The 25,288-nt window shown below is 40.7% G+C and overlaps 1 pseudogene; it reads right to left on the bottom strand.

The window, feature by feature from the left end:
- Positions 1-5,204: 5,204 nt before the first annotated feature.
- Positions 5,205-16,037, bottom strand: LOC143891775 (uncharacterized; annotated as a pseudogene).
- Between the last annotated feature and the right edge of the window lie 9,251 nt (positions 16,038-25,288).

Genomic DNA, 25,288 nt, shown 5'->3' with positions numbered 1-25,288 from the left:
TCTATAAAAAGAGCAAAAACCTGTCTTTTTAGATAATGAGAAAACAGTTATTGCTGTACTTTCTTCTCTCTCTAGCCATCTCTCTCTCACTTGTTTTCTAGTTATTTTATAAAACAGTGCACTAAAAACTGTTTTCTGCATAAACAGTTTTTGTGAATTTCTCTAAGGCTTGAAGTTCTAGAAAGGTGTTTTAGGTTTGATTCCGCTTGTGTAAAGCGACATCAAACAATTGTAGGATTGTCCTACAAGGCTTCATTGTATTTTGGAGGCAATTCGCGGATCCCCTTTGCACACAACTGATGGGGGCAAATATTGTCTTAAGGAAAGCGATCACACGCCTTGAAGCATCTTATTCTTCTTTTTCTCATGACCACCATAGAGGAAATTTCTCTAACAGATAATACCCTTTTAGAGACTTGATAACCTCCATTTCGCCCCTCTCTAACAATTTTTCAAAACTGTGTCCCCCCCCCCCCCCCGTTGGCAGTTATCGTATTTTTATGTCCCCCATTGGCAATTTTTCCTTCTTCTTAATAGAATTTCTTGATCATTCAATAAAAAAAATGCATAAGACACAATTTCAGTGGTTAATTATTTCAAGGACTCACATGAAAAAGTCTCTTTTCACTGAAAATTTTTTAATAAAAATAATGGGCCAAAGACACAATTTCATGGGTTAATTATTGATTTATTTCGACCACTCTTATAAAAAAAGCCGTTTAATAAAAATGATGGATCAAAACACAAAAGATAAAATTTTAATAGTTATTATTTTGAAACCCTTATTATTTGCAACCAAGAAAATCAAGAATCATCACTACATATTGAGGCCACCCTTTAGATTAGGCATGAGACTACCACATAATTTTGCACTATCTATAAGAAAAAATAAATTTAATAAAAAGCAATCATCTCAAATATACCTAATTTTATGGGTTTGAGTACCATGGAAATGCGAATTTCCAATATGGTAGTTTTGATATTCAATTTAGGAGACTTGCTAGGGACTTTCCCTGTTGGCATTTTGCATCCCGCCTTTTGCGTGACAGAATAACCGTGTCATCTATAGGCAATTTGGTGAGCGGCTAAGCCTTTAGGGAAGGTTATAATGTGATTTTAATAGGTATTAATTACTGTTGCCGTGAAGTGATAAAAGGTACTACTAATATTAGCAACGACTTTTAAGGCAAATAGAAAGCCTTTTTTGGGACTTGCTGGTACCAAATGCACTCTTATTTTAAAATTGGTCTCCTAATTGAGATTCAATTACTCCTAATCAAGAGGAAAACCTAGGATTCATGAGGAAACATAATTAAAGGTGGAGGTTAAATTTTACCCCGTTGAGCAATCCAAAATCATGAAATTTCTTAATTTGAGTTTACTGGTTAATTGTATACTTTTTTTAATTCTTCATAATAAGTGGGCTCAAACTTAGGCCATGTGTTGGCAACCTTGAATTTTTTTTTCATAGAATTTTAGATTATCAAGTGTTGTTAGAGGCGTAGGTGTTACGTGTCATGCAATCTAACAAGTGTTGGTCTCTTGAATAAATTACTTGGATTGGGATTATCCTGCTAGCAGATAGATTATACTTATCTATTGCTGTTGCAGCTCCCTATTTAATTAGTCTTGGAGTTTATTTGATTAGTCTTTGAGTCTTGGTAGCTATTTTATCTTGGTTGTTCTTATTTTCATGGTGCTATGAGGTACATGTAGATCTTTATTTAAACTATTGAATGAGAAGGAAAAATCAGGCTAATTTTATCGCAAACTTGCTATGCATTGAAGGCTTAAGTTCCCTCGAAGTAACTCTCTTTTTGCTTGTTTATCACCATTAGTTCGAAAGGGTAAGAACACCCTCGCCATACCGAAGTGGTATCAAAGCTCAGGCATGCACCAGCATGTGGAGCAATTAGAGCAAACTATGGAGTCGCTTTCTAGCAAGAGATGATGAACCGAATGGCAGATATGTTTGAAAAATTGAATAAATTGAATGCTCGTGTGGAGTAAGTCTCCAGTCAATCTGCTAAGGAGCTTGGAGAGAATTCTCATAAGTACTCCAGCTCGAGTTAATGGAGGGAGGAACACTAGCAGTAGTGTTTCTCATCCAATCGGCTCAACGGGTTTGTATACACAAGCTTGTGAAAGTTGGACTTCCCACATTTCAATAGGGGAGAAGACCAAACCAGTTGGCTTTGCATAGTCGAACAATTCTTTCTATTTCATGGGATCCTAGAAGAAGAACACATATCCCTAGCATCCTTCCACCTTGAGGACGACGCACAGTTATGGTACCAATTGCTAAAACAAGAGATGACTACAATCACTAGGGATGAAGTCAAAAATGGACTCTACTCACGATTTGGTCCAAGCTAATTTACGATTTTATGGAGAACTCACCAAGTTACAGCAAATTGGATCGGTTCAAGATTACCAAACCCAGTTCAAAAAATTACTTATGAAGGTCGGACACCTCCCCGAAACTCGTCAAGTCAGTTGTTTTGTTAGTGGATTGTGAGATTTTATTAGAACTGACATGCAGGCCAATAGACCTACAACCTTCTATGCTGCTTTCTGACTAGCCTGTCTGTATGGGACCAGCAATTTATCACAACGCACTATTCCAACATCAGACATGACCAACCTCATCACAACCAACAGTAGACCTACACTTGACACCCGCTGAGTTGCAAGAGAGACGAGCGCCAGGTAATCGGTCTTCTTGTTTATTTGAATAGTCTTGGTAGTTTTTTTTTTTGGCCTTGGAGTCTTGTTAGTCTAGGATGCTGATTTGGAGTATCTGGGTTGTTCCTATTTTTATGGTGTTATGCGGTACATGTAAATCTTTATTTTATTTAAACTATTGAATGAGAAGGAAAAGCCAGGCTGATTTTATCTGAAACTTGTCAAGTATTGGAGGCTTGAGTTCCCTCAAAATAACTCTACTTTTCTACTTTTTCTTGTTTATCACCACTGGAAAGGGTAAGAACACCCTGGCTGTGCTAGTAGGGAAGAGTGGGAGTGGGAGGCTTGAGATGGCAGGAGTGAGGAGATGGTGCTATCTGACTGAAAAATAAGAAAAAAAAAACTGTATTTTGATAGAGATTTTTTTTGCCCTTGTTTTTAAGCCAGTTCTTACCCTCTTTCCAATCATGCGCTCTATATTTTCTCCCCCTCCCACCCACCCACATTTCCCTTCTCCCACAGCGTGTGATAAACTTATATTCTATGGAAAAATAATTCATGGCACCCAAACATGGCTTAAGTGTATTGCTCCTCAGGAGTGAGGACAAAGACTTCTAAACTTTCAGTACAAAATACATTTTTTGTGGGGCAAAAAGTATTTTATTATGAAAATGAATGGTAACTTGGGGGGTGTTCAGATCTAGGGAAAAGGAAATTATGGAAAATAAAAAATTTCTTGAAAATAAAATTCCAGGTATTTTAGTAGTTTTGCAATTATCTTGAAAACAACGAAAATTTTTCAATTTTGGAAACAATCGATGGAAAATTAAATTTACCAAACACTAGAAAATTCATTTTCCATGGAAAAAATTTCTCTGCAGTAAAACAGCCCCTTGTAGAAAAGATTCACAGCTAAGCAAGGCTACAATTTTTTTAAGGAACGCAGAAAAAAAAAAATTCATCCTCAAAATCATTTCCGTGGAAAATACTTAAAAACTCATTTTTCGGGCAAATTTTTACTGCAGATCCGAAAGGACCCTAAGATATGAGCCACCCACCTTTTGGGGGGAAAAACAAGGACAAAAGATTCTAAGAATAAGAACAATATGAATTGACTCCATATGTACTAATGTTTCAACATGAGATAATAAGAATTTCTCGTACACAAACATGGCTTAATTATACATAGATCATTCCTTAGAATCATTTAGTTATTGAAAAGGATCCCATGGGATTGCAATGGCCTAGGCTTGGACCTTAATTTCTCAATGAATGAATGGGCCTGACCCTCCATTACAGGGTAAATATAAAGCCTGGTCAACGTATTGGAGTTCTTGTCCACGGGAATAACAAGCCGGGATAATTCTATCCTAGGATAAGCTTGCTATCCTCCATGGGGTAATGGGCCGGATCTACATGCCAATCCGATCCAACCATTGGGTGCTATTGTGCTAATCATTCCAAGAGTGATTGCCACTTCGAACATGCATTGCATCTCTTGATCATTGTTTTTCTTGGGGGCCCAACTAAAATGTAGGATGTAACTATGTAAGTGTTTGTGGTGTTTAGGCCCACTAATCTTTTGTGTTACAGAGCGAGACCGTGGAGAGCCCATGAGACCGTGAAGTGTTCATTGATCCCACGGCGGGGGAGGATTCTAACTGGTCGACCATGGCCTGCAAATGGAGCAGTCAAATCCCCATCTGATTAGGGGCCCAATTAAGGTCCTTTTCATTTTGGATTTTGAATCGATTTTGAGTCCAAAACTGATTAGTGCACTCAAAATTAAATAGAATCTTGAGTGCCATAATTGGTTTTGAACTCAAAATTAAACACAATTTTGGGTCCAATAATAGGCTTTGGACTCAAAATAGATTATCAAAATCCAAACAGTGAACTAGACTGTCCAAGAGTCTAGACCATAATACGGTATTACGGTGCAGAAGAGTCACATAGGATTGTTTCTTTTAGTTTGTGCCTTTGATTTTATTTCCAAATTCTCTTATTTACTTTCTATGCCCCCAAAAATTTTGAAAACCATTCTGTATAGACCCAGTCAAGGTTTCCATGACTGTATATACTATGATTTTGATCTGAAATTTTGTTAGTTTGCTACAATCAATGCAAGAAAAGAGAACCATCATCAAAATACAAAGATATCCAAGTCCTTTTCAATCTGCATTCGGCGCAAGACAAAAAAAATCATTTATACTTAGATATCAAACAAAAGAGTGTCCACGAGCACCCTTCTATATCATATCAAGTAGAAAATGCCTGTGAACTTGTACGAAGAAAGAACAGATACCAAAATAGGAAACAAGAGTGACCTAAATAGGTCGCTTTATTCACACAATGACAACCGGACAAATTATGTCCCAACAAATTAAACAAAACCAATTGCACCATGTATGTTACATATGGTAAGCAGCAGTAGAATCAATGCTTGAAGGAGAATCTCCTAACTCATGATTTTCCTTTATTTTTAAGGCCCTTCTATGTGCTGGGGGAGAAAGGACCTCTTATGGCCAATAGCCTTTGGGAGGTGGGGGAGAAGTGTAGTAGTAAGGGAGAGGTGGGGATGGAGATGGAGGGGGAGGAGACATGTAGTAGTATGGAGGAGGAGGAGATGGTGATGGGGGTGGGGGAGATTTGTAGTAGTATGGAGGGGGAGGTGATGGGGAAGGTGGAGGGGGTGATTTGTAGTAGTATGGAGGAGGTGGTGATGGTGAAGGTGGAGGTGGGGACTTGTAGTAGTAGGGAGGAGGAGGTGATGGTGATGGCGGTGGTGGTGATTTGTAGATGTATGGAGGTGGCGGTGATGGTGAAGGTGGAGGGGGTGATTTATAAATGTATGGAGGTGGTGGTGATGGTGAAGGGGGAGGTGGTGATTTGTAAATGTATGGGGGTGGTGGTGACGGCGAAGGGGGAGGTGGTGATTTATAAATGTAAGGAGGTGGTGGTGACGGTGAAGGAGGAGGTGGTGATTTGTAAATGTACGGAGGTGGTGGAGACGGAGAAGGAGGAGGTGGTGATTTGTAAATGTACGGAGGTGGTGGAGACGGAGATGGGGGAGGTGGGGACTTGTAGTAGTATGGAGGAGGAGGTGATGGCGATGGCGGTGGTGGTGATTTGTAGTAGTAGGGAGGTGGAGGTGATGGCGATGGGGGTGGAGGAGACTTATAGTAGTATGGAGGGGGAGGTGATGGGGATGGTGGAGGAGGCGATTTGTACATGTAAGGAGGTGGTGGAGATGGCGATGGAGGAGGTGGCGACTTGTAGTAGTAAGGAGGAGGAGGAGAGGGAGAGGGAGGAGGTGGTGATTTGTAAATGTATGGAGGAGGTGGTGATGGCGAAGGCGGAGGTGGTGATTTATAAATGTATGGAGGGGGCGGTGATGGTGAAGGAAGAGGTGGTGATTTGTACACGTAAGGAGGAGGTGGGGACGGAGATGGAGGTGGCGGCGACTTGTAGTAGTAAGGAGGAGGAGGTGAGGGAGAAGGTGGAGGTGGTGATTTGTACATGTATGGAGGTGGTGGTGATGGTGAAGGTGGAGGTGGTGATTTATAAATGTATGGAGTGGGCGGTGAGGGTGAAGGAGGAGGTGGTGATTTGTAAATGTAAGGAGGTGGTGGAGATGGCGATGGAGGAGGTGGGGACTTGTAGTAGTATGGAGGAGGAGGTGATGCCGATGGTGGTGGTGGTGATTTATAGTAGTAGGGAGGTGGTGGTGATGTTGATGGGGGTGGAGGAGACTTATAGTAGTATGGTGGGGGTGGAGATGGTGATGGGGGTGGTGGAGATTTATAGTAGTATGGAGGGGGAGGTGATGGGGAAGGTAGAGCTGGTGATTTATAGTAGTAAGGAGGCGGAGGTGATGGGGACGGCGGTGGAGGGGACTTGTAGTAGTATGGAGGAGGCGGTGAAGGAGAAGGTGGCGGTGGAGATTTGTAGACGTATGGAGGAGGAGGCGAAGGTGATGGTGGGGGTGGTGACTTGTAGTAGTAGGGAGGAGGGGGTGATGGTGATGGTGGTGGTGGTGATTTGTAAATGTATGGCGGTGGCGGTGATGGCGAAGGGGGCGGTGGTGGTGATGGGGAAGGGGGAGGTGGTGATTTGTAATAGTATGGAGGAGGAGGAGAAGGAGATGGTGGTGGCGGTGACTTATAAATGTATGGAGGTGGTGGTGACGGGGAAGGGGGAGGGGGTGACTTATAAATGTATGGAGGTGGCGGTGATGGGGAAGGAGGAGGTGGTTACTTATAAATGTATGGAGGTGGTGGTGACGGGGACGGGGGAGGTGGTGACTTATAAACATATGGAGGTGGGGGTGACGGGGAAGGGGGAGGTGGTGATTTGTAATAGTATGGAGGAGGAGGAGAAGGCGATGGTGGTGGCGGTGGCGGTGATTTGTAGTAGTACGGAGGAGGGGGTGACGATGATGGTGGTGGTGGTGATTTGTAAATGTATGGTGGTGGCGGTGATGGCGAAGGGGGCGGTGGTGATGGGGAAGGGGGAGGTGGTGATTTGTAATAGTATGGAGGAGGAGATGGAGATGGTGGTGGCGGTGACTTATAAACGTATGGAGGTGGTGGTGACGGGGAAGGGGGAGGTGGTGATTTGTAATAGTATGGAGGAGGAGGAGATGGAGATGGTGGTGGCGGTGACTTATAAATGTATGGAGGTGGTGGTGACGGGGAAGGGGGAGGGGGTGACTTATAAATGTATGGAGGTGGCGGTGATGGGGAAGGAGGAGGTGGTGACTTATAAATGTATGGAGGTGGTGGTGACGGGGACGGGGGAGGTGGTGACTTATAAACATATGGAGGTGGGGGTGACGGGGAAGGGGGAGGTGGTGATTTGTAATAATATGGAGGAGGAGAAGGCGATGGTGGTGGCGGTGATTTGTAGTAGTACGGAGGTGGCGGGGATGGGGATGGGGGTGGAGGAGACTTGTAGTAGTATGGAGGTGGCGGTGAAGGTGATGGTGGAGGTGGTGACTTATAGTAATATGGAGGGGGAGGGGATGGTGATGGTGGAGGCGGAGACTTATAGTAGTATGGAGATGGAGGCGGGGGTGATTTGTAGTAGTAGGGAGGGGGCGAAGATGGTGATGGTGGGGGTGGGGACGTGTAGTAATAAGGTTGCGGCCAAGAAGAGTAACCATAAGGCTTCTCTTGCGCTGCAGCACTAGTGGCTAGCAAGCACAATGCCACCACAAAAAGAAGGCGAGGCCCATGCCACACCTTCTCTATACTCGCCATGCCCGGCGCAATCAGAGATCCCCCGGCCAATTCGCTCCCAAATCTATTACAATTCAGGTACAATTAGTCCTCCTCGACTAAGAGATCCTATGGTGTTCTAGTTGATGAATAGCATTGTAAGGAGCTAACCCTTTATATAGTAAGTCCTTGAATCATTTAATACAAAAAAAAATACTTATATAATGAGGTCTACAACCTGTATAAAACCATATATTTTAATCTTGTGTTAGATGTTTGGCAAGATCTTTTATCGGGTTCCCACTAACTCTCTAGTTTTTTTTTTTTTTTTTTTTGTCTTTCTGTGATTGAGTTGGGGTAAGATAAGTCAAGAAGAGAAAGGAGAAAATAATAAGAGATTTGGAGACTAGAGAGTTGGTGGGGTGGCGTGGTTGGCAAAGCATTTTTGAATGTGAGCGGTGGGTCTCATCGGACCAACGCCTCCTTCAATTAATTGGGATATGGCCGTGGGTTTTTTTCTAAGTCAGTCCCCCTCAAACTTTTATTGTAACAACCTAATCTTAAGTTAAAACTTATAACTAAGCTCATATTTTTTACATGCAAATACAGTTGTTAGTGCCACCATTTACTTTGCCTTTTGCAACACAAACATCTTTGTTAAGGCACTGTTTGGATTACTGGAATTTTCAGAAATGTTTGGGAAGGAAAAATATTTCTAAAATTTCCTACTTTCTTGGCACACGACGAAAAAGATAAATTGAACAACTCTTTTCAATTTTTACTTGAGACCTTCAATTTATGATAATATCGCTCTAAATTAACCATAATCATATCCTTTCCCTCTAAATTGTAGAAAGAAAAAATTCTCGCAGGAAAATTTTTCATTCATAAATTTTTTTTGTTGCAATCCAAACAGGGCCTAAGGGTGTCAATGGATCCTGACAGTGAGCTATTTTCATGATCCGGTCCGATTAAAATAGAATTGGATATTAATTTTAGAGATGATATCCCCCCGGTACGCATGTGCCCCCCTTATAACGTGATTTGACGAGAACAATGGGCAACTTTAATGGTTTTTGACGTCAAATCATGTTATAAGGGGGGTGCATGCGTACTGCAAGGGGGTGAAAATATCATCGCCCTAATTTTAATGTATCAGATACTCTACATATGCATATCTCAGGATCCGATTAGGGTCCAAAATTATGGATTCATAATCAAGATTTATAGACATCCAGTTCTGGTTAGGGTTCAATGAACTAAAGAAAGTCCTTCATTTTTTGTAAGTTTTAGGATAAATTTTTAATAAAATTCCATCATTTCAAAATAAAATATTATATAGGTATTTAAATAGTTTTCTATAACATGGTTTGGTATAAATTATGCTTGTAGTTTAGTGATTTTTATAATAAATATGTAAATATTCACTCATTGCATTATAGGTAGTAACATGCTTTGAGAAATTATTGCAATGGTATTAAAAAAATTCTATTTTGGTGTTGCACTACAGACAATCGGTCGAACATTTGAATCTTAATGCACTTGAAGACAGGAATCAAGGAATTCTTCAATCAGGATCTGAGCATATCGTGACATGGGCATGGGTGGATCCGATCCAACTCTAGCCCGATGACCCCATAATTTTTGTAGATTAAGGGTTTAATTTCTTTCTTAAGTTAGTGATTCTCAAAATTAGGGATTTTATACAATTTTGAGGCCTAAAAAGATGTTTTTCCAATACAGAAGGTTCAAAGGGATACATCCTTATAAACACCCAAATACAAAATGCATGTAATATAGCAGGACCGATTGAGATAGAGGTCGACCTGAATGGAAAAGTATTGAATTATAAAATGATTAAATAATACCAACTCTAACTGGTTAAGCTTTCGTAGTAATTGATTGTTTCTGTAGTATCTAAGCTATTGTGGGCAGACTGGGTCCTGGGTTCAAAAACCAACAACTCCTTGATATTAAAAGTCCATGGTGCACAGCTAACCCCAAAAAAAAGGGGACACACTTGAGGAGGGATAGCTTAAGCTTTTGGGGTAATTGGTCTCCTCTACTCTTATATTTATCTTGTAATCAGCTCAAATTTTCTTTGAAAATTGATAGTGGCACCTCCATTTCAAAAAAGTAAAAAAAAAAAAAAAGAAAGAAAGAAAGAAAATATATAGTGGCACCTTTGGAGGCTAGGATCATCCATCACATTGGGACCAGCGACTATGGGTGGATATCTGGTCCTCTACCAGATCAGTGGACCAGATCACACACATGGAACAAGTGGGCCCATGGTTGATACCAATTTGACTAATGTACTCCACTCACTCACCATAGTCTCTCTCGTTTGTGTTTAAGATTAACATTTTTTCTAAGAGAAAAAGGATGAAAATAATTGATGTGATTTCACACGTAAATTTGCATTAATTACATGAAAATTAAGATATAATAAATTAATATCTTCGATATATCAACAATGTAGGATGATTTGATCGGCTATGAGTTCACAGCGGTGCAACACTCTTATCATGGCCCACGGAATAAATGACAACCATTACACTTATGTGTAGAGTGGGCTTGAGCTGGGGGAGGAGAAGGATAGTTGCAGGGCAAATGGTACTTAGAAAAACCTGTCTAAGTTTATACTAGATAATTAGTTAATAACCTCTATATCTTAATACAAAATCACCATCCGGACTATGGAGTTAAGACTAATTTAATAACCTAATAAGTTATTATTTAATAATATTTGACAAAGATTCGCTCGCTCCCTCCCTGTCTTTATATAATAGTAAAAAAATTTACTTAAAACATGTAGCTAGGAGGATTAATATTTCAAGAACCCATATGCAGTCGGTTAAAACGATCATTTTACCATAGTTCCTCTTTTGGATAAGTTAATAACCTGTATATTAAGTAAAATTATATGGTGCTCTCGCGTGCAATGGGGGTACGATATAGGTGCCGCTTTTCATATATATTTGATATATATTTGATCGAACAACGGCCACACTCTTCTAGTGTATTTGTGATTACTCTTTTGACACTACAATGGGGTGGCCCGGGAAATTGAGGGGCAAATATATCATTTCCCTATAAAAATTCCTATATTAATATCCTCCAACTGGTCTTTAAACTGTTATAAGTTATACCATTTCAAAAAAAAAAAAAAAGAGAGAATTTTATAACTTATTTGACCAATGATAGATAGATACAAGGGAGCTCTTGCATAAAGAGCCAAAAAGGGCTCTCGATTGGATCCACGTCATTTTCAGTTGCAATTTAAAATGGGAGCTGATATTTTTCCGTTCCAGTTATAGACTAATCCAATCCAACTTGGAGTGGATTGGTCTAAAAGTGGAGTGGAAATATCCAAAGCATAGGGGAGTTGATAGTTCCGCTCAGTTGGAGTGGATTGGTCTAAAGGGGAGCGGAAATATCAATTCCCTTTAAAATTGGTTGAAAAAGTAAAATCAGTTACATTTGATGACGTGGATCCAATCCAGAGCCCTTTTTTGGCTCTTTATGCAAGGGCTCCCTTGTATCTATCATTGCTCAACTTTTTATAAATGTACTCTCTTATAAGCACCTTAATAGAAAATTATAATAATGGCCTTAAATGCAATTTACAGAGAGCCAGAATTATTTTACAGGGAAAGGTAAGAAGAAGAAATTCAGGCCAATAGGTGGAAGTAGAAAACTTCCAAAACTTACTTATTAGCTGTTAATGTAGTTTTCACTTTTAATGAGTCAAAGAAGCGTTTCTTTAGGGCTTCTATACGTGTATATAAAATATAAAGTAATTGAGAATTTCAACGAGTTAGCAATGCATAATTATGAAAGATTATTATTTTCTAATTTTTAATGTTAGGTAACACTTCCAACAATATTGATAATCGTGGTGGGTCCCATGAATTTATATTTTTTTACTAAATAAATTCAAATTCATCTGATCTGTACTAGGAGGTCAATATGTTTTTTTTTTCCCACACGTTAAGCCCTTCTCTTTATTATTGTTTAACTTGATGTGGAGAATTCAAAACAAATTAATAAATTATCCTTCAAATTACTTTAAGTAAGCATGCTAATTGAATTTCCATGTTTTCAAGAGAACCCTCATATCTCACTAATGCAAATATAATTTTCACCCTATCAGAACCATCTTTATGGATTTTTTGGCCGGATACCTCTAAAAATTATTTACAATATATGATGTTGCATGCAAATGTGGTTTTAAAGTAAAATATTATTCTCTGTAAATAATGGTGATAATATCTTTAGAAATGAGATTAAATTAAAATAATCTTAGGGCAACTAGAAAGATTAAATTTGTATAGCAAATAAGGACCAATTAAGGCGACATTCAAAGCGGCTCTTAGTTTAGGCCTGTTCGTTTTAGATTTTGACAACCGGTTGTGAGTCCAAAACCGATCATTGGACTCAAAATCACATTTGGCCCTGTTCGTTTAAGATTATGACAACCGATTGTGAGTGCCAAAGCTATTATTGGACTCAAAATTACGTTTAAATCTGAGTCCAATAATAGCTTTGGCACTCACAATCCATTGGCATAATGTTAAACGAACAGGGCCTAAATCTTGAGTCCAATAATCGGTTTTGGATTCACAATCAGTTTTCAAAATATAAAACAGACAGAGCCTTATATTATTTAATTTTCATTACCCAATCCGATTGCAATCTTTTGTCGAAACCCAATTAAAATCTTATGTTGATATTCAAAAGAAAAATATTTGCTAGTGACATCCTTTCATTAACTAAAAAACCATATTAAGATTACTCTGATCATTTTCCTTCAAAAAAATCAGTAGCTGTATTATTTTCTTCTTTTGGATTATAAACAAGCATTCAGACCCTTATGCACCCCTTATCCTTTTGTATTTTTTTAATCTATTTTTCCAATTTTTTTGCCTGTACAAAAATACGACTTTAGTTCCTTCAAACCCCTTGTCATTTTCAAATTCCAACAAGGCTGCAGTCTAAAAAACTAAATCTTAGCTGCAAATTACTGGCAGAAGGATATGAAAAAACACCTAACCTGCATTTTTATTAGACAGAAATAAAGAACTCCTTTCTAAGAGAAGCTTCTGACAACACGACAAAGTTGGGAAATCATTTATATATAAAAAAATAAGGTCAACTGACAGTAGTCTTTTTCGGGCCTAACAAACCCATGATAAAATATTCCCAAATGCCAAAGAACAATATCTTCTTTCTCTATTGACAATAATACTTAATATCTAATGAGATATATAGATATACTCGCCGACACGAGTTCGAGTGCCCTCGGAGTCAAGGTGGCACGGCACGGCATGAAAATTCTAGGCCCAGCGTGGCCCGTGGGCCATGCCGGCACGGCACGATTTGGTCACGGGCCGTGCCGTGCCAGCACGCCAAAGGGTGGGGGTTAGGCACGGCACGGCCCGCAGCCTACTCGTGGCGTGCCTTGGCATGCCGGCTCATTTCGGCACGTAACGGTTATTTTTTTTCAAACAAGTACATTCTCGGAATTCCGAGAATATGTTTTTTTCTACTAGAATTTTTCTCGGAATTCCGATAATATGTTTTTTTCTACTGGAATTTTTTTCGGAGTTCCAAGAAAAGTTCTAGTAGAAAAAAACATATTCTCGGAATTCAAAGAATTTTCACGGAATTCCGAGAGACTTGTTGGAAAAATTTGCAAGTCATTTATGAAAAATTTGCAAGTCAAATTTGAAGTAATTTAAAAACAAAGATCGATTGTACCCGGAATATTTATCCAGGAACCCGGGCGGCCCCTTAAAATTTTGTTAATATAGAAAATTACTAGAGGAGGACATAGAACCTTGCCTCTAACCCACCAACATACAAGAAAAAAAGAAAAAAAAAAGGAAGTACGAATACATTGTGAAGTACAAGTAGAAATTTACGATTTAAAAATTCGAATCTTCATATTTCTGCAGGTGAGTCGGTTGAGTCATCTTCTCTTCTGTCTTGTACTCTATCAACTGCATCCAACCAGTCCTTGAGGCACAAGCATACCTCTACTGTTTTTGGTGACATTCTGCTCCGTGTGTCATCTAAGACCCTGTTACCTGCACTAAAGCAGACACCGATGCTTCTATGGACACCGGGGGGGGTTAGTAGATCACGTGCCATGGTGGATAGTACTTGATAACTTTTTTTCATGTTCTTTCCACCATGTCAAAACATCAAAACTCTTCCACTCATCAGGATTAAGGTAGCTTGAATAATCATTTTCCAGATATAATGATAGCTCATCAGAAGATGTACTAGCACTATTGCTGGGTCTTTTTTGGTTTATTAGTGACCAAAGTGGGTTATTTTTAGGTTGGTAGTTTTGTGAAGAACTCGGTCTTCCATGTCCATGTTCTGTCTCATACAATGCATACATAGAATGTAATAAATTTGTAATCTCATCTATACTATGCTCAGATCCAATACTTGCGTTTTCATTGCATGCATCTGTAGACACCCCATTTTGACCGGACCCTAAAGCCCCCAAAATCAAATAAGAACTTCAAAAATCGAATGAAATTCCCAAATTCCGAGTCCTAAAATATCCTGAAATTAATCTCAAAAATTCCTGAAGGACTGGGCCAAAAATGAGAAGAAGGCTTGAGTTTTGAGCATCTTCTTGTGCGTATTCCTGGGTACAACTTCCCTAGGAGATTGTTAGTATTCTCACGGATACCCCTGCAAAATTTCATGGCAATCAGGCGAAAAATGTAAAGAAAGACAGGCGAAGTTTGTGCAATAATCAAAACTGGGTTGTGGTAGGGTATGAATTATCAAAGCTTGGTTGTGTAGATATCGCCCTCCTTTTTTATAAAAGGCAAGATATTTTTTGTTTGGTAAAATGGTGATTTGCCATCTTTAGAAGGGTGATATTGTAATTCTGATATTACTTAAGGTGTAAGAAATCTCTAAGAGCCATTGGATCAAATCAAAATGCTAGGATTGAGTAGGGAGAAGAGAATCTTTCTCTTTATTTTTACCTTGTTTTCTACTCGGACCACCCCCCTGTTCACCAAATGAATAAACATAAATGCATTAGGAGGGGCTGTCCAAGTAAAGAAGAGTGAGGGCGAATTCATCATTTCCCTTTAAATAAGCCATCAGGCTAGGGCAAAAAAAAAAAAAAAAAAAAACAGAAAACAAAGGGAAGAGGGGGTCTTCATTTTCGTAGCAAGAGAGGAGCAGAGAGAGGGAGAGAGAGAGAGAGAGGAGAAAACCTTCCTTCTCCGACAAGTTGTGCCGGAATCCGGCACCAATCCCACCACCATCCGCCACCACAACCCTTATCTTCTCTTTCCATTTAACCTCTATCTTTCACCCCATCTTCTCCACCTCTGCAACTTCCACCCCATCTCTGCAACTTCCTACCTCCGACCCCATCTCCAGCCAGCCGCCCACCAGAATCCGAGCCACCATCTCCCCCCATTCTATCCCCTCTATTTTCCACCTCCAAACCCCTCTCCACCCCCATCCGAACCCCATCTCTACCCAAAACCCGTTTCAAGACCCACATCTGTGGAACCCTTTTTCAAAACCTCCGGCCACTCCTCCTGCCGGTCTTTGCCCTCCATTGTCGTTCGACCTAACCTTCATTCCACTCAAAACCACCACCATCAGCCACCGTAACCCATATTCACCTCGCCATCGTCATCTCCAACCTCCTCTGTTGCTATCACATTCAAACCCATCTCATCATCTCCCTACTTCATCCTCCCCAAAACCCACAAATCCACCCAATCAAACCCACTTCGAATCCTCATCGTCAGACCCTCTCCATTTCTTTTCCTAGCTGCTGTTAGAACCCATTTCTTTCTACGGCAACTCCGATTACCGTCGGCCACCGCATGCTTCTTCACCGGATGAGCCACCCCCAAACCCATTCCTCCATCTCCACTTAGATCCACCATTCAGACCCCTTTCTCTGCAACTTTTGATCTCAACCCTAACCTCCATTACATCCATCACAAAACCCACCACCACTACCTTCCCATTTTTCATCTCCATCTCCTCCGGCACATTTTGCCGGAATCCGGCACCCATTCCGGCCAAGCCTCCACCATAAACCCACTTCATCTCTTCTTTCAATTTCAAACCCATTTTCATCTACAGACCACCACCTCTGCAGATTTTCTTCACGCCCATACCTCCACAACCATCTTCCATCTCAATCTTCTTTGTCTCTCTACCGCCTAGATCCAGCACAACCAATCTCATCTGCGCGGTCCAAAAAGCAAAAAAAAAAATATCTGAAAGCTATTGGAGTGGAACTTGGCCATTTTCTTCGTCGATTTTATCAACATCAAGATCGGCTCTCTAATCATCTTCTCGGTAAATTCTGCTACTCGGGTAACATCTCTTACCCCTCTTATCTTGCTGAAATTCATATGGTTATTTGCCTAGCTTTCTGATTATAGAATTAATTCATGGGTTTTGGATGTTAATTCGATCCTTGAGTGCAAAGTGACAATCGAATTTTCTCTGACGAATGGATGGTGGAGTTGTGTATGTTTAACTGATGTAGGAAATCAGATGATTACTCTGCTCCATGTCGTGGGCACGAGTATCATCTGATTTCACAGGAGACCCCATGTCGAGGGTTTGATCGTGTGAATTGCTTGATCTCATTTCCTTTGAATATTTCCAAAGTACCTGTGGTTTTCTCAAAATTGGTGTTGCCATGTATCTATTGGTTATCTTCTTTGAAGGTTACTCATCGGTCTTCATTATTTTTCTTGAAAAATATGAGTTCATTGTCTCGATTTTGGAATGATATTGGTTTCCTATATTAAAAAAAATTGAGATGAGGGAGGTATGTTCATAAGAGATGGGATTTGACCCCCGCTTAGTTTTGGTTTTGGCTTGCCTTTGATCTTCAAGTTGTGTATGGGAACCATTGTTATTAACCCTTTTGCATTAGCTTTATGACTATGGTCAAGACAAAAATCAGAGATGGGACAATGATTGAAATCCTAATTTAATATCATTTTCTTCTAAGCTTTGGTTTGTATGTCCTGGTAGAACATTTTGTTTACTTTCAAAATATATCTCGGCGAAGGCAAATCTACAATCTAGGCTTACTTAGAAATTATCCCATTGTTCATAGTGAGACAAACTCTCAACTGAAAGACGAGACAGATTCTCGGCAGGATAATGAGACAGACTCTCAACTGAAAGACGAGACAGATTCTCGATAGGATAATGAGACAGACTCTCAAAATGATAGCGAGACAGACTCTCAACTGAAAGATGGGACAGATTCTCGGCAGGATAATGAGACAGACTCTCAAGGGATAGTGAGACAGACTCTCACAAATTGCAGAATGGAATGATTAGACAGCCTCTAGTTAAGCCACTCAGGGATTTAGAGGTTACAAAGTGGAATGATTAGACAATCTTAATCAAGCCACTCGAGGATCTGACAAGACACCTTCTGACAGATAACAAGCGGAATGATTAGACTATTATCAATGGGATAATTTCTAAGTAAGCCCTCGCTTAGTGAGTCTATCTCGGCGAAGGCAAATCTGAAGCTGAGGGTGACTCACGTTGAACACCTCCGCTTAGTTTTGGTCTAGGGTGACTCACGTTGAACAGTGCCAAGGCACGCTTCCGGTTTATCCTCATAGGACCAAGCGACACTTCCTTGAACCCTCTAAATAGGTTTATCGATTCTTTGCGCTCTTCGGGAGATTTTGCCAATCCTTATTTCCTGAGTTTCGGATTTGGATACCACTATCCACGGTATCGATTTCATCTTCAAGTGGCTTTGCTCGACGCTCTTCCTCTCGTTTGATCATCTTTCAAATCTCGAGGAGAATTTCATAGGCATCCCCGTCCGAGGAGGGTGTCTTAATTTGTTTATTAACATTAGATCCAAGAGTGAACATATACAAGAGTATTGACGACACTGGAATCAAATGTTCATTGCATTGAATGTTTGAAGTACATACAATGATTTTTGACGCGCCACGATAGGCTCTCCATCAAATTCAACAAAAGATTAGACATTGGCTCACAATGAGAGAGACCAATAAACACAACATACTTAGAATTGATATTGACATTGTTAGACTTACCAACTTTGACAGGAGGGTTGGTATACACACTTCAAAACAAATTTCAAAGATGAGACACTTCATCGGAGGCAACGGATTGGCGCTGAAAGTTCAAGGGCAATGTGCCTTCCTTAATGATGATAATGGTTGGAGAGATCGACCCTGGAGTTAGAATCTCAGAAGGGCCAATCCTATAATGTCCTATCAACTAGGCTCAAACTGATCCATTAGCATTGGTGGGATTTTCTCTGGGATGGTGATATCTCCTGAATTTCAAGCTCTGACATCTTTCCTTTTCCCTATGCAATCAATCTACTTCCTAGCCCCAGGGTGGTACAGGTAAAGGTGGTAAGATATATGAAGGGTTGAATGGGTGAAATGGTTCCCATGGTGGGTGAAAGAGGTGCAACACGGTTAGGTGTAGGGTTCTTGGAAGCACTTGAGTTCAAGAATAATGAGAGGATCTATGTCTATCAGGTCATGGATATCATCATCATCTCTCTCATTTCTGTCAAGACGAGATTTTCAGTATACTCAGTCAGCTGGGCAATGTGAGAGGAAATAGGTACAACGGACTAGCTAGACCAAGCGAGTTCAGAGATGAAAGCTCTTTTGGGGTTGATGGTAGACGAGTGACTAAGACTCCTGTCATGGACACCATAAACACTAGGCTCAATGAGGATTAATCGCATGACAATGTAATGTGCAAGTTGAAACAAAAGGTAGCACAAACACATCCTTCCCTTGGATAAAATCCAACAGCATAACAACTGTACATGAAGATGTGGTACGGCAAGTACATGGTTTGTCAACAAGCCTAAAAGGATGATGACCACACTCAAGGTATTTGGAGAAAATTCGGCAGCATAATGGCTATACTAGGAGATGTGGTAAGGTAAGCACATGGTTTGTCAACGAACCCAAAAGGATAATGATTACGCTCAAGGGTTCTGAAAAAAATCGACAGCATGACAACTATACTAGGAGGGTCTCAACAACTAAACATGAAGAGGATGACGTCATGGTCAAGATAAAACAGGGCTCTCAGCAAGAACACACACTCCGGTAATGATAATGGCAAGATAGACTCATAATCGACATGCGGAGTACATCTGATCAGGATCAATCAAATGATCAAGCTCATGGGAGATAGATCATGGCTAAAAGAGCCAAGCATCTGATGATAATCCACAGAATGGATAGAGAGGAATAATTGATTAGATTATAAAGGAAAACTTAACTAGGAAGTAAACCCTAATCTAATAACAAATATGTATACATATAAATATATAAATATATACATATATACAGATATACATAGATCCTAACCAAGGGCACCATCATCCCTAGTCTAACCTAGCGGAGTCAAGGATGTCTTGACTCAAAATTGTCTGTGAGTGTACTAGACAGCGCGGCGGGTAATCACGGTGTGATTTACCCTTCTACACTACAAGGGTAGACTGACTTCTATCCTTGGCTCACACATGCCAGTCGCACATGTTCGTCCTATATGAGTACATATATATAGTGTCCTAGCAAGCGTTCCTTAATTTTGGTTCTAAAGGGACAACTAATATATACATACATAATATAATGAAATGAAAGTAGGGCCCAGGCATATCTGTAGGGTACTATGCATATGACCATACCCTTGATGTATAACGCCAGCACACCCAGCATTATACAGAGTATGTTCACCGCTCATCGGCTGCTATAGAACACCAGCACACCCAGTGTCTACAGCTGCAGCTCCAACGCATAGCTTGGAAATAGATACAACGGTTCCCTCAAGGTCACAATTTCCCATTTGCTACGCGTCATATCTATTCCCTGGGGCCAATAATGAAAACAATGAAAGAAATAAAGCATATGACAATGTATGCTGTGCAGTGTGTGAATCCCTCATTTTATTTACGCACCTACTTGGTGCCCCTAGATTTCTAACGATAAAGTTCCCATTTAACTTGGTTTAGACCCAAATTTCTTCAAAATTAATTAAAATGGCATTTTTACAGAGTTAGGCAATGTTTCAAGAAATCCCCAGCAGAGTCGCCAGCCTGTGGACTCCGATCCGAGAGAGGCGGGGGGACGAGCCCCCAGAAAATCTCTAGATCATCCACGTGAAGGAGAGCTCCACCAAGGAACTCTCGAAAGAGTGCCCCTCACAGCATGAGTGGCGATGTAAAGTGAGATACCTCTCGATTCGGGGACTAGCCCGGATTCGAGGCGTACCTTAAACAAAGAAAGAGTCGTCATCCAAGGAAGTAGGCCATGGATCCCATGATGTGCTCTGTCGCAACAGATAACCAGAGATACAAAAGGTCCGTGCCTGATGACGAATGGGGAAGGGGTTAGGCGCCCCCAATTCGCCCAAGTGCAAGCACCTGGTCTCTTATGCCATTTATTATTAACTTTGAAGAGTTTTGGACGAAAATCATGTGAAATGGGAACGAATATCCCCGAGATAACGTCTAGCTAATCATGCATGTATCGGAGATGAATAAGAAGCACACACAAAAGAAAATGAAAGACATGCCACCTAAGAATAGCTAGGTTATGAGTGTCATGCCTAATTAGTGTCTAAGTTCCGATGGGCAAACACATGCACACTACAACTAAAGGTATAAGGTCTGCACAGGAAAGTGAGAAAACATAGCAAAACATACAATATGACAAACCCTAGACTCTAATGCGATACTTGACTCGGACCAAGATGGCCATCCATCCTGGCTGCACTATGTATTCCGGCCTCGGAAAGAATCAGAGTCATCGTATTTCGGTGACCTATGATAAACTACAATGCCTAACCATCTAGGACCGCTATCCTAGACTCGATCAACTAGACCTGACTAGTTTTTAAAGCCTCTTGCGCCATTACTTAAGTTCAAGTGAATGGTAATTTTTAGGACTCCCTATATGCCCTAACTAATGCAAGTGGACCCTACACCCTATGTGTGACTAAGCTGTGCGTCCTAAGGAAAACCATGGGCTATCTAAGTGCGTTCTAGTCTAGCCATCGGATCGACTAAGTGTCTAGCCGACCACGACTCGAGGCCTCCTAACTCTAGAGACACTCACATGACCAAACACGGCAAAGCAACATAATCAGGACAGACTCCTAACTCTATGACACCCCCAAACGTCTAGGACAGACTCCTAACTCTATGAGAAGATCTTTTGAAAATGATTTGCAAGATTATTTTTTGTATTTTTGTATTTTTGGAAGGTTTGAAAGGTTTTGAAGCTTATGGAAGTTTTTGAAGTTGTGACTGAACTCAGGATGCCAGCTGCTAGCCTGAGCTGCCTACGTACCCCTCAGCTAGGGATCAAGCCATCCGTAGTTCGGACCAGATTTTCCTAACTACACTCTTAATGACTCAAGACTTTTGAGTTTTTTTATGTTTTGAAGTATTTTTGTTATTTTTGACACAAGATGACAGAATCCTATCATCATAAGGGTAGGATAGACTCCTGATATCCCGTAAACGTTGGACAGCATCCTATGCTTTGCGGGGGAATTGGACAGAATCACGATTCTGTAAGGGTTGGACAACATCATATACCTTGCAAGAGCGGATAAGAATCACATGACTTGATGAGAGGATGGACAGAATCCTAACCCCTATGATGATAGGACAGACTCCTGAAAGATTGACTCTCTAAGCAAGGAATGACTCCTATGCTAAAGGACTGACTCTCAAACTGGTGACTCTAAGAGATGTGCTAATGAGACATGGCATGTCTCCTAGGGATGGGCTCACTAATGAGACAAAGCTTGTCTCTAAAGGATATAACTTTCTCTGCATAAGACATAGCCTGTCTCCTTGAGGGTAAGCTTTTCTACGAGACAAATCATGTCTCTCTAAAAGGGTGCGACTTTCTATGAGACAAAGCATGTCTCCTAACAGGGTAAGACATTTCTGCACGAGACATAGCTTGTCTCCTAATAGGGTAAGACATTCATGCTGAGACATGGCTTGTCTCCCTAAAAGGGCTCTAGATAACTCTTTCATTGCCCTTGCAATGAAGAACTAAAGGTTTCAGGGTATCTAAAAGACTGATGATTCTTTACCTAAATAAGAGGAAAGAAAAGGGAAGAGGGTACTACCATGATCCCATAAATCCCTCTTAGGATTGGCTTGGGCTATCGCCTTCATCGCCCTCTTTTTTAACATAAGCTTATTCGAATATGTGAAAGAAGTAGAAGAAGACCCCTAATTTACTTTATTTGCTAAGATGGTTTTCTAACAATTTAATGGCCAAAGTGTCTTCTCCAATGAAACAGTTGCCTAAGGACTAGGTGATCTTAAACTTTAAATTTTTCATATGCAAGATAAAGTTGACTCAAAATTCACCCAACAATTAAAGCCATGAAAAACCAGAACAACAACATGGTTCTCGAATCCTTAAGGATTAATCTAGGCTAAGCTCTCACATAAATAGAACCCCAAAGCCAAGGATAAATTCATGAATTATTTCAAAGCTTTAGAAAAATCGTTGACCAACATGGGGACAAATTGGCAAAATTTTCATCATGTTGAGACTGATAACAATGGGATAATTTCTAAGCAAGCCTAGATTGCAGATTTGCCTTCGCCGAGATATATTTTGAAAGTAAACAAAATGTTCTACCAGGACATACAAACCAAAGCTTAGAAGAAAATGATATTAAATTGGGATTTCAATCACTGTCCCATCTCTGATTTTTGTCTTGACCATAATCATAAAGCTAATGCAAAAGGGTTAATAACAATAGTTCCAGTACACAACTTGAAGATCAAAGGCAAGCCAAAATCAAAACTAAGCGGGGGTCAGATCCCATCTCTTATGAACATACCTCCCTCATCTCAATTTTTTTTAATATAGGAAACCAATATCATTCCAAAATCGAGACAATGAACTCATATTTTTCAAGAGAAATAATGAAGACTGATGAGTAACCTTCAAAGAAGATAACCAATAGATACATGGCAACACCAATTTTGAGAAAACTACAGGTACTTTGGAAATATTCAAAGGAAATGAGATCAAGCAATTCACACGATCAAACCCTCGACATGGGGTCTCCTGTGAAATCAGATGATACTCGTGCCCATGTCATGGAGCAGAGTAATCATCTGATTTCCTACATCAGTTAAACATACACAACTCCACCATCCATTCGTCAGAGAAAATTCGATCGCCACTTTGCACTCAAGGATCGAATTAACATCCAAAACCCATGAATTAATTCTACAATCAGAAAGCTAGGCAAATAACCATATGAATTTCAGCAAGATAAGAGGGGTCAGAGATGTTACCCGGGTAGCAGAATTTACCGAGAAGATGATTAGAGAGCCGATCTTGATGTTGATAAAATCGACGAAGAAAATGGCCAAGCTCCACTCCAATAGCTTTCAGATTTTTTTTTTGCTTTTTGGACCGCGCAGATGAGATTGGTTGTGCCGGATCTAGGCGGTAGAGAGACAAAGAAGATTGAGATGGAAGATGGTTGTGGAGGTATGGGGGTGAAGAAAATCTGCAGAGGTGGTGGTCTGTAGATGAAAATGGGTTTGAAATTGAAAGAAGAGATGAAGTGGGTTTATGGTGGAGGCTTGGCCGGAATGGGTGCCGGATTCCGGCAAAATCTGTCGGAGGAGATGGAGATGAAAAATGGGAAGGTAGTGGTGGTGGGTTTTGTGATGGATGTAATGGAGGTTAGGGTTGAGATCAAAAGTTGCAGAGAAAGGGGTCTGAATGGTGGATCTAAGTGGAGATGGAGGAATGGGTTTGGGGGTGGCTCATCCGGTGAAGAAGACTGCGGTGGCCGATGGTAATCGGAGTTGCCGTAGAAAGAGATGGGTTCTAACAGCAGCTAGGAAAAGAAATGGAGAGGGTCTGACGATGAGGATTCGAAGTGGGTTTGATTGGGTGGATTTGTGGGTTTTGGGGAGGATGAAGTAGGGAGATGATGAAATGGGTTTGAATGTGATAGCAGCAGAGGAGGTTGGAGATGACGGTGGCGAGGTGAATATGGGTTACGGTGGCTGATGGTGGTGGTTTTGAGTGGAATGAAGGTTAGGTCGAACGACAATGGAGGGCAAAGACCGGCAGGAGGAGGAGTGGCCGGAGGTTTTGAAAAAGGATTCCACAGATGTGGGTCTTGAAACGGGTTTTGGGTAGAGATGGGGTTCGGATGGGGGTGGAGAGGGATTTGGAGGTGGAAAATAGAGGGGATAGAATGGGGGAGATGGTGGATCGGATTCCGGTGGGCGGCTGGCCGGAGATGGGGTCGGAGGTAGGAAGTTGCAGAGATGGGGTGGAAGTTGCAGAGGTGGAGAAGATGGCAGTGTAGATGGGGTGAAAGATAGAGGTTAAATGGAAGGAGAAGATGAGGGTTGTGATGGCGGATGGTGGTGGGATAGGTGCCGGATTCCGGCACAACTTGCCGGAGAAGGAAGGTTTTCTCCTCTCTCTCTCTCTCTCTCTCTCTCTCTCTCTCTCTCTCTCTCTCTCTCTCTGCTCCTCTCTTGCTACAAAAATGAAGACCCCCTCTTCCCTTTGTTTTTTGTTTTTTTTTTTTTGCCCTAGCTCGATGGCTTATTTAAAGGAAAATGATGAATTCGCCCCCACTCTTCTTTACTTGGACAGCCCCTCCTAATGCATTTATGTTTATTCATTTGGTGAACAAGGGGGTGGTCCGAGTAGAAAACAAGGTAAAAATAAAGAGAAAGATTCTCTTCTCCCGACTCAATCCTAGCCTTTTGATTTGATCCAATGGCTCTTAGAGATTTCTTACACCTTAAGTAATATCAGAATTACAACATCACCCTTCTAAAGATGGCAAATCACCATTTAACCAAACAAAAAATATCTTGCCTTTTATAAAAAAAGGAGGGCGATATCTACACAACCAAGCTTTGATAATTCATACCCTATCACAACCCAATTTTGATTATTGCACAAACTTCGCCTGTCTTTCTTTAAATTTTTCGTCCGATTGCCATGAAATTTTGCAGTGGTATCCCTGAGAATACTAACAACCTCCTAGGGAATTTGTACCCAAGAATACGCACAATAAGATGCTCAAAACTCAAGCCTTCTTCTCATTTTGGGCCCAGTCCTTCAGGAATTTTTGAGATTAATTTCGGGATATTTTGGGACTTGGAATTTGGGAATTTCGTTCGATTTTTGAAGTTCTTATTTGATTTTGGGGGCTTTAGGGTCCGGTCAAAATGGGGTGTCTACAGCATCTAAAATGACCTCTGAACCTTGTAACTTGATCATTTGGTCTATTATTGTACTTAAAAAATA

This window comes from Tasmannia lanceolata, unplaced genomic scaffold (genome assembly GCF_043159265.1).
Source record: "Tasmannia lanceolata isolate RefF3 unplaced genomic scaffold, GAP_Taslan_0.1 ptg000015l, whole genome shotgun sequence".
NCBI lineage: Eukaryota > Viridiplantae > Streptophyta > Magnoliopsida > Canellales > Winteraceae > Tasmannia > Tasmannia lanceolata.
The sequence above is the reverse complement of the archived record's forward strand: the minus strand, read 5'-3'. Positions and strand labels throughout refer to the sequence as shown.